General features: G+C 48.2%; 1 long non-coding RNA gene across 1 annotated transcript; it reads left to right on the forward strand.

The window, feature by feature from the left end:
- Positions 1-1,177: 1,177 nt before the first annotated feature.
- Positions 1,178-8,294, forward strand: LOC116184377 (uncharacterized). Its single transcript, XR_004149148.2, has 2 exons — positions 1,178-4,134; positions 6,725-8,294. It is a non-coding gene; the product is annotated as an uncharacterized LOC116184377 (long non-coding RNA).
- Positions 8,295-8,915: the final 621 nt, after the last annotated feature.

The raw sequence follows: 8,915 nt of genomic DNA on the forward strand, positions 1-8,915 counted from the left end.
TGCTCGGAAGCGGGGATATTTCCATTCCTGCCGGCATTGCCCCCGGCCCGGCCCGGTGTTAAGGTAATACCCAGCACAGAATGGAAATCTGCTCCGCGCCCCGGCCGCTTCCCGAGTAACGCGGAGCCGGACCGGGGACGAGGATAGCGCCGGCGCTGCTCGCTCGGGACTGTGCTCCAGCCCCGGCGGCGGGGCAGCCCCACGGAGCCGCGGTGGGACCCTCCGGCCTCCCCGGTCCCCCTCTGCCTCCCTCTGGCCCCCCGGTACCCCCGGTTCCCCAGGTACCCCCTGTTCCCCGGTTCCCCCGGTTCCCTGGTCCCCCGGTTCTCCAGGTACTCCCGGTTACCCCAGTTCCCCAGGTATCCCCGGTTCCCGGTTCCCCAGTTCCCCGGTTGCCCCGGTACCCCCGGTTCCCCAGGTACCCCTTATTCCCCGGTTCCCCCGGTACCCCCGGTTCCCCCGATTCCCCGGTTCCCCCGGTACTCCCTGTTCCCCAGGTACCCCCGGTTCCCCGGTTCCCCCGGTACCCCTGGTTCCCCTGATTCCCCGGTTTCCCCGGTTCCTGGTTCCTGGTTCCCCAGGTACCCCTGGTTCCCCTGATTCCCCGGTTCCCCGGTTCCCGGTTCCCCGGTTCCCCTGATTCCCCGGTTCCCCGGTTCCCGGTTCCCCGGTTCCCGGTTCCCGGTTCCCCGAGCCGCCGCTCCGCCCGCGCCGTTACCGCGGCAACCGCGGCGGCTGCAGGGGCGCGCGGCGCCGGCAGGGGGCAGCACCCGCACGGGCCTGCCCGGGGCGGCGGCAGCGGGAAACGGATCGGGAGCGGGAATGGGAACGGGAACGGGAACGGGAACGGGAATGGGAATGGGAACGGGAATGGGAATGGGAATGGGAATGGGAATGGGAATGGAAATGGGAATGGGGATGGAAATGGGAATGGGAATGGGATGGGGACTGAGATGGGGTGGGGGTGGGGTAGGGGTGGGGTAGATATGGGATAGATGCGGTATAGGAATGGGATGGGTGAGGGATAGGGATGGGACGGATACAGGATAAGGGTGGGATGGGATGGGATGGGATGGGATGGGATGGGATGGGATGGGATGGGATGGGATGGGATGGGATGGGATGGGATGGGATGGGATGGGATGGGATGGGATGGGATGGGATGATGTGGGCAGGGTGCAGCTCACCCTGTTTCAATGCCAGGGATGTGCTCTTCCCCAGCACCCAACATCCTGTCCCAGCTGCCTGCGCAGGAATTGCCCTGCCAGCTCCTGCCAGCTCCATTTGCAGCCACATCCCACTCCTGCCACGCCAGGGCAGGGGCTGCTCTGTCCCACGTCAGGGCCAGCCCTGTGTCTCTGCACAGGTCACAGCAGTGGAAGGATCATCTTTTGGGGTTGGCTGATGCATCTTCCTGTGTTACCCATGCAGCAAAATAGGGGTTGTGAACAAGATTCCCATTCAGGATGCTTAAATCATGTTCAAGATTTCTAAAACCATCCCAAGTCACTGGCTTGGCAGGATCTGATTATGCAACTTGCTTCTCAGTCTTCCTCTTCCACCCTGATTTTGAACTTTTAGTTCAAGCATCACTGCCTTGATTTAGGCACAGATGTATCCATCATGGGAAGCTCACAGAAAGATTAGTGTCCCCCTGCTCTGTCTCTCTGCCCAGCTAAGGGAATGGCCACATCTGCTGTCAGCACAAATCAAATATAAAATTACTGTGAGTTACTCAAAGATACTCCTGGGTAAATTGGATTTTGGTTAACTCACACTTTATTACTGAAATACAGCTGTGAGCTAAGGGAAATTGCAGTCAGCATATACATTCTTAATGCAGACTGGTGCAACACCCTTAATGCTCACCAACAGCACTTCTCTAATGCAAAGAAGTCATGTGATATCAAAAAGATAAGGAAAATGGTTGATAAGGCACCCAGACCTCTGTGCCATTTTTAAAAATCAAACTACCAGACAGTCTCACTAAGGTGCTGTGTTATGTCTCAAAATTTTAGGATTCCCACAACCAAAAACCCCCTGAAGCCCTTAAAGTTATTTAGTGTGTGCTGGTGCTGCAGGAGTTAACCAGTGGAGAGGATGGAATCTGCATAGGGCTGATTTGGGGAGGGAAAAAAAACTGAAATGCAGTTTAGCTGAGTCTGAGTGGGATTTAGGGAATGGCATTTCTGAAGGGAAACCTGTCCTAGATTGGAGCTGTGGAAGGGGCATCTTGTTGGAGGCTGGTGAGGCTCTAATTCACACCCAGAACATCACTCCATGAGACAGAGGTTATTTTTCATTTCCCATCTTGGTGCTTTCCCCCCACAGTGGGGCAGGAGGGTGATGGGTGGCTCTTGGGGCCGTCCTGGCCACCACAGCACTGAGACCTGACCTTGCACGGACCCACCCACCTCAAGGCTACACCAAAGCTGCAATAATTTGCTCAAGATGAGCCCTTCCCTACTGTATTATCATTGTTGTTATTATTATTATAATAATAATTATTATTGAATATTTATAGACACAGAATAAAGGAGCTGCTTCCAGCCCCAGTCTGTTCTGTGCAGTTTTTCCTATAAAAGAAGCTCCATATGATTGATCCTTTCCCTTGCTCCAGAACCTATTTCCCACAGGGGTGGATATGTGCTGGGAGCCATCCTGCCTTTCTCCCCTCATTCAGGGGGGTCTTGGGATGCCTGAGCCCTAATGCAAACTCCTCTGAGTGCCACTGAGGTGATGAAATCACACAGGTGCATTTCTGTCCCCCTCTCTGGGACAGATCAGTGCTGTGTTCATGTTGTTCCAATGACACCCAGAGTCCTTACAGGCTTCCCTGCTGTGCCTGTGGGTGTGTCTGTACATGGATTTCCATGTGCACACACCCAAATATGGTGTTTTCCGGAAAGGTGGTGTCACAGTGTCATGATTCTTTGCTAAAACCCATCAAGTTGTCATTCCCATTAATCCTTCCTAATCCCAGTGTCTAGGTGAAGAGTGATCACACCACACTTGGGGTGCAGAAAAGCTATAGTGATCTTTTCCCTTGTTCCTGGTTTTATTCTCCCTATGTGGGTGCAGCATTTTAAGGCAGGTTGCAGCTCAGCATCACCCTTTTGATTCTCTCTAACCATTCCTTTGCATCGTGGCAACACAGAGCTTTCACAGCATAAACAAGTCCAAGGAATAGATGGATTTCCTCACTATGAAATAAGTAAAGCAGATGATTGAATAAAGTTTCATTTCCCTGCCTGGTTCAGCAGCTCTCTCTTGCTCTATTACATTTCCTAACTTGCCTCAGCAACTCTCTTATCCAGCTCTGTGACTCCCTGAGTGGGTGATGCTCTTGGGTTTCCTCTGCACTTGAAATCCTGGCCTGACCCTTTTACACGGGGCCAAATGCTGCTCTTGATTCCCCCGGGTTAATCCGGAGTAAATCCTGGGATTAACAGGATTTAACCCTGTGCTGCCTGAATGCTGCGTGCAGCCCTGACTTGTGGTGTTGCCCAGGGTCTGCTGGGACCCGTGTCCTTGCTAGGAACCACAGGTTGGGTAAAGAAATGCTGAATAAACTAATAAACCACCCCATACTCCACAAGCAATGGCAGGGCAGTCATCTCCTGATGGAGTAGATCCACCCAAAATCACCCAAAGTCATCCTTAGCAAAACCATCTCTTCCTCCCAGTTTCACATCTTTCCTCCCTCTCTGCCTGCCCTGAGAGTTTAGCTGCACTGTTTATCAGGATTTATTTTGTTTTCTTTCTCCCTGGTTTCCTCCCTAGGAGCACACGACATCCAGAATGGGGGTTTGGGCAGCCGTGCCCATCCCATGAAGATTATTCTCTGCTCTCCCTCCTTGGGATGGTGGCACAGGGTTTTGTTCTAGTGGTTTTCTCTGGGAGTCTGGATGAAATATTCAGGACCTTTGTTTGACCAAGCCTGTGTGGGATTGGTTTTTCTACCTGCTGGGTATTTTCTTGGCCTGAAGTGAACAAGAACAGGTTCTGCCTCTGTAGGACCCAGGCAAGGAGCTCATCCTTCCTCTGACTGCATGTTCCTGAAACTCTTTCCATGTCCATCATCCCCCGAGGAGGCTGTGGCTCCAGCTGGGTGTGGAGGGCACAAAGTGTGAGGTGAGGATGGGTCTGGTCCTGCCTTGTGCACACCCTGCCGAGCTGCTTCCCTCTGTTTGCATCCCTACCCCACCCTTCTGGTCAGGCATGACCTGGAGCGAGTCCCTTGGGCTCTCCCCATCTGCAGCCAAGGGAGAAGCACTCCCCAGAGCCCCCTCTGTCTCCTCCACCTCTATTCCACACTCACCAGCAGAACCCTTCCCCCTGGCTCAGGATGCTGCTGGAAAAAGAGAGCAGCAAGCCCCAAAGACGTGTCATTGTGCCGAGTGCTTTCAAACCTTGCAGGATGTCACTGTGTCACAATTTCAGTTCATTAGGTGGCGCAGGGAAGGCGCCGTGACATCAAAGCTCTCCTTTTCCCTATAGAAACGGGAGCAGCTCTTTTGATCTCAGCCCCCCGTATCCCCCCCAGATTAATATTTACTTGTACAACCCAAACCTGCCGGGATCCTGTGCTTGATTCTGCCATATGTTCTGGGGAGCTTTTCCTTGCTTCCCTGCTTTTCTCTGGGAGGTGGTTAGTTGGCGGGGGGAGGAGTAAGCAGTAATTTTTAGATGTTTATTTATTTCCCTGCTACCCTCTGCTCCTTGGGCACAGCAGGGGGAGGGCACCCAACCTATTTAGTGTCAACCAGTTGCTTTGAAGCTTGCCACAATCAAACGCTTTTATTTTGGGGGAACCCGACCAGCTGTTTGTTTGCTTCCCTGCCTTATATTGATTCAAGGAGATAATCCCCCAGGCCCCACGTGCTTAATCTGTGAGCTGCTAAGGTACCAAAACAGTCCCTTTGCCCCTGGATTGCTGGGATATTTATGGCTGAAAGCAGAGGTTTAGAGCATAATGCTCATTTTTGGAGCAGCACGGAATGTGGATGTGGGGCTCAGACTGCTGGGGATTTTTGTGGGGATATTGTAGCTCTAATTTGGTGACACAAGTGGCCTCCTGCTTTGTATTGTAGGGATATTCGGATATAATTTGGTTCCTAGCGAGTCATTAGGGTTTGTAACATTGGGGTTCAGCCACTGGCAGCATCTGAGCAAGAGCAATGGATGCTCCCTGGGAATCCAAAATGGGAAAAAACTCAGCACAAGTGTGAAACCCCAATCTTTCCCCCCAAAAAAAGAGGGACCAAACCTCAAAGCCAATTTGAGCAGGATCTGGCTCTCGCTGCGCTAGCAGCTGACAAAATGGAGTGGAAATGAATTCAATTCAGAGACATCTAATTTAATGAGAGACTCTCTAAGAATAATTTTGCCGCAGATGCTTAAAGTGATTTCAACTTGAAAAGCAGGAAAGACAGACAAGATGATAGAAAATGACTATGGAATTTATACCTTCCTCTCCTTGCTTTAAGCCCTGCACATCCTGTGCGTGTCCTGGCATGAAAGCTGGAGAAAACCCTGTGCAAGCAAAGCTCTTTCTCCTGGTTTTACTGCCTTGACACAGAGATGGCCACTGAAGGTGTGGCCATCCTGGCCCTGTCCTGCACCCACAGGGACCAGTCAGTGGGCAAAATCTGTGAGTCTTTTAATTAATTTTTTTAGAGGTGTTTTACGTGCTGCTTGCAGAGTGCAAACAGGCAATATTTAAAAGGTGTGCTCTGGATATCAGTCATTCATACCATCCTGAGGAGCTCTAGATGATGCTTCTGTGCCCTAAGTGCTGTTTGAGAAGGCAGATCTCAAAAGTCCTGACATAGAGGCTGTTGCTGATACTAACACATGACCAATATTCTTTCTACTTTTTTTCCCCCCTGCATTTTTCCTTCCTGCTGTTTAGGGGGTTTAAACAGCCTTGATTTTCTGTGGCTGACAACACACCCCATATGCTATTTATCTTGTCAGAACTCTCTCCCTCTGCCCTCAGCTCCCATTTTGTTCTCATTAATAGTGATTATGAAAAATGGGGCTAAATACTTACTTTCATATGATTTATCCAAATGTTGAACTGCGTAATTGGAGAAGCTAAGACATTATCCCTTCAGATTCTGTCAAGACTCAATTTCTGCATTCGATTTAATTTTGAGACTCATGACCCTTAACAGTACATGTATTTATTGCCTTTATGGTGGCTCGGCTGTACAATATATCTATCAATCAGAAGCAGGAAGCTGCATATTATTTATAAGGATTTCAATAGTCAGTGTTTTTTGAGAACACTTGTCCTTAGCACGCAGTTATTAACATAAGGCCCCCAGATACAACAAAATTGAAAGTCAGCTGGAAGGAATGCCCTTATAATGAAGATATTTAATAACTGGCATCAGACTCTGATTTTCCTTTTGATGACAAAAAGTGACACATGAGCAAAGGCAGGGGAGAGCTTTGTGCTGCAGAAACCTCACCTGCCCCTTCCAGGGCCTGATCCCTTCCGTTTCCTGCTGGAAATGGCTCATATTGAAAGGCACTGGTGCACAGACTTCTCAAATTTTGTGGTGCCTTCCCGAGCTCCCTTGTTATTGCATGTACACAGACACACACAGAGTGCCTACATCAGCTGTGGCGCTGCCTCGAAGGGATTTGGTGCATCCCTCTCCCTTTCCTAATCCATCATTTCCATGCCTGTTTTTCACAAATCACTTTTGCCCAGAATTGGCCCTGAGGGCGGCTGAATGCAAGTGGTTCTGTGCAGCCCAAGGATCTCCATCCCATGGATTGCCAATGTGCAGCTTGGATTGATTCTGAATCTCCTCGAGGCTTCGGAGCGGAGGGGAGCACCAAAGCACCACAGAAACTCAACCCCACCATCACTGACACCACCACCCCACTTCCCAAATCAACCCTGACACAGTGTTGAAATTGTTCATAAAACAAGTAATCAAGCTGCTAATATCTGCAATCATCATTTTGGAAAAAAAAAGAGATAATAGGGCAACCATCAGGGAGTACAGTTAATGTATAAAACAATTACTGTAGTCAGATGCTTAAGTAAGAGCCATAGTGGTAACGAAGACATTACTGTACAGAGCACAGTGTGCAATACAGAGGCGATTTTATTTGTGATGCCAGGATGGAAAAAAAAAAGCCTCTAAGAGGAAACTGAGGCATTTTCACCAGATTTTCACCAGCAGCCTCTTTCCTTGGTATGAAACCTGCTAACACGTGTGCACACACACGTATATCTGCACACAAATCCAGCTTTAACTTGGTATCACTTGTAGAAATTAATATGATTATTTAAATCACACTTATTTGCTGCCAGCTAGCTCATGTCAGTGGTCATGTCTCTTTTAAATACTATATATGCAATAGTAGCAATTTCAAATCCTAACAACAGCAATCAGCCAGGAGAGCTTTGCTTCAAGTGGGCCGTTTAAACAAAAGCTTCTCAGTCCCAGTTTTGATAAGGATCTAACTGCTAATCTTTTATTTTGCAGCCAGCCAGTCTTGGGCACAGCTCTTCCCTCCCTGTGAGACTCTCTCAGGGAGCAATGAGAACATTGATTTTTGTTTTTACACCACAATGATTTCTCCCCACTATATTTTCTCCAGTATTTGGTGGGTTTTGCTCAGCTTTAATTGCTACAAAGCTCTCCTGTTTTCTGTTGTTAGCACTAAATCCCTGCCCTGTTCTCTGCCACACGGCAGTAGTTGGGACATTTTATTGTCTCTTTAATCCCAAATCTTGTGCCGTGCATCTTCCTCTGCAAGCAGGAAACGCTGCCTGGAGAACCCCAAAGCACAGAGAAAAAACATGAAGGGTACAAAGAAAAGGGCTGGCTGGAGATGGAGATGTTTGCTGGGAGAGGGGTGCTGGGAAGGAATTTTGCTGGTTTTAGCTTAAGGATGAATGTGAGAGTGGAAGTACCTGAAACATCTTAACTGGAGTGCCTTGGGTTTATTCAGAAAGTTTCTGTCTATGCAGCCAATATTGTAATCAGTAATTGTTTAAATTAAACCTCTCATTTTAGATGTCCCAATTTTCTATTAATAAAATATTTTTCCCTGGAGTGAACATTTTTTTAATGTATACAAGATATTTTAGTGCTTTCCCTGCCTTCAATTTCAAAAAGTTAAGAAAAAGTCAACATTTAAAATACTTTTATCAGCTTTAATAAAAACATTATCACTCTAGTTTTGGGCTTATGCTATGATCTGCATATTAGTAGAACTCAAAGCCAGCAAAATTATATCTCCATTTGAATAAATGAAGATACTGATTTACTGTGTCATTCCTTCTGGTTGGATTGTACATGGAGCAAAGACAATAACAATACTCAGGTCATCAACACTTTATATTAAAACTTGGTTTCACATTGTTCCAAATTCTAATTACTTTTAATCTAAATTTTAAACAGAAAAAAAATGCACTATTTCTAAGAATGTGATCAATGAAAATCAGGAAGCTATGTCCAGTATATAACTATTTTTGGAGCCTATCTCACAGCACTTTCTGGGTATTTTCCCCTCACACTGCATTTGCAAAGGGCTGTGTCCTCTTCCCCATGAACTTTGCATTTATCCATTCCTCTGGTGCTTTCTGGGAAAATCTCTTTTCCTCTGGTGATTTCTGGGAAATCTCTTTAATGCTGGAAATCCTGAGGTTAACTAGTTACAATTGGTATTTATTTATTAAAAGCACTGGCTGGTCTGGAGGCTGAGCAAGGATGGGTTTCTCATCCAGGGATTTACCTGGGGCAGCAAAATCAGCCGAGCCCAAAGGGTCCCATCCATTCCTGGGTGAATCCCCAGGTCCCCTTTGATGCACCAGGGGTGCAGGAGACTCATCCCTTCATCCCAGTGTCCTTCACTGGCTGACCTGCAAGCCCTGGTTTTTATTA

The sequence above is a fragment of the Lonchura striata genome, chromosome 17 (assembly GCF_046129695.1).
Source record: "Lonchura striata isolate bLonStr1 chromosome 17, bLonStr1.mat, whole genome shotgun sequence".
NCBI lineage: Eukaryota > Metazoa > Chordata > Aves > Passeriformes > Estrildidae > Lonchura > Lonchura striata.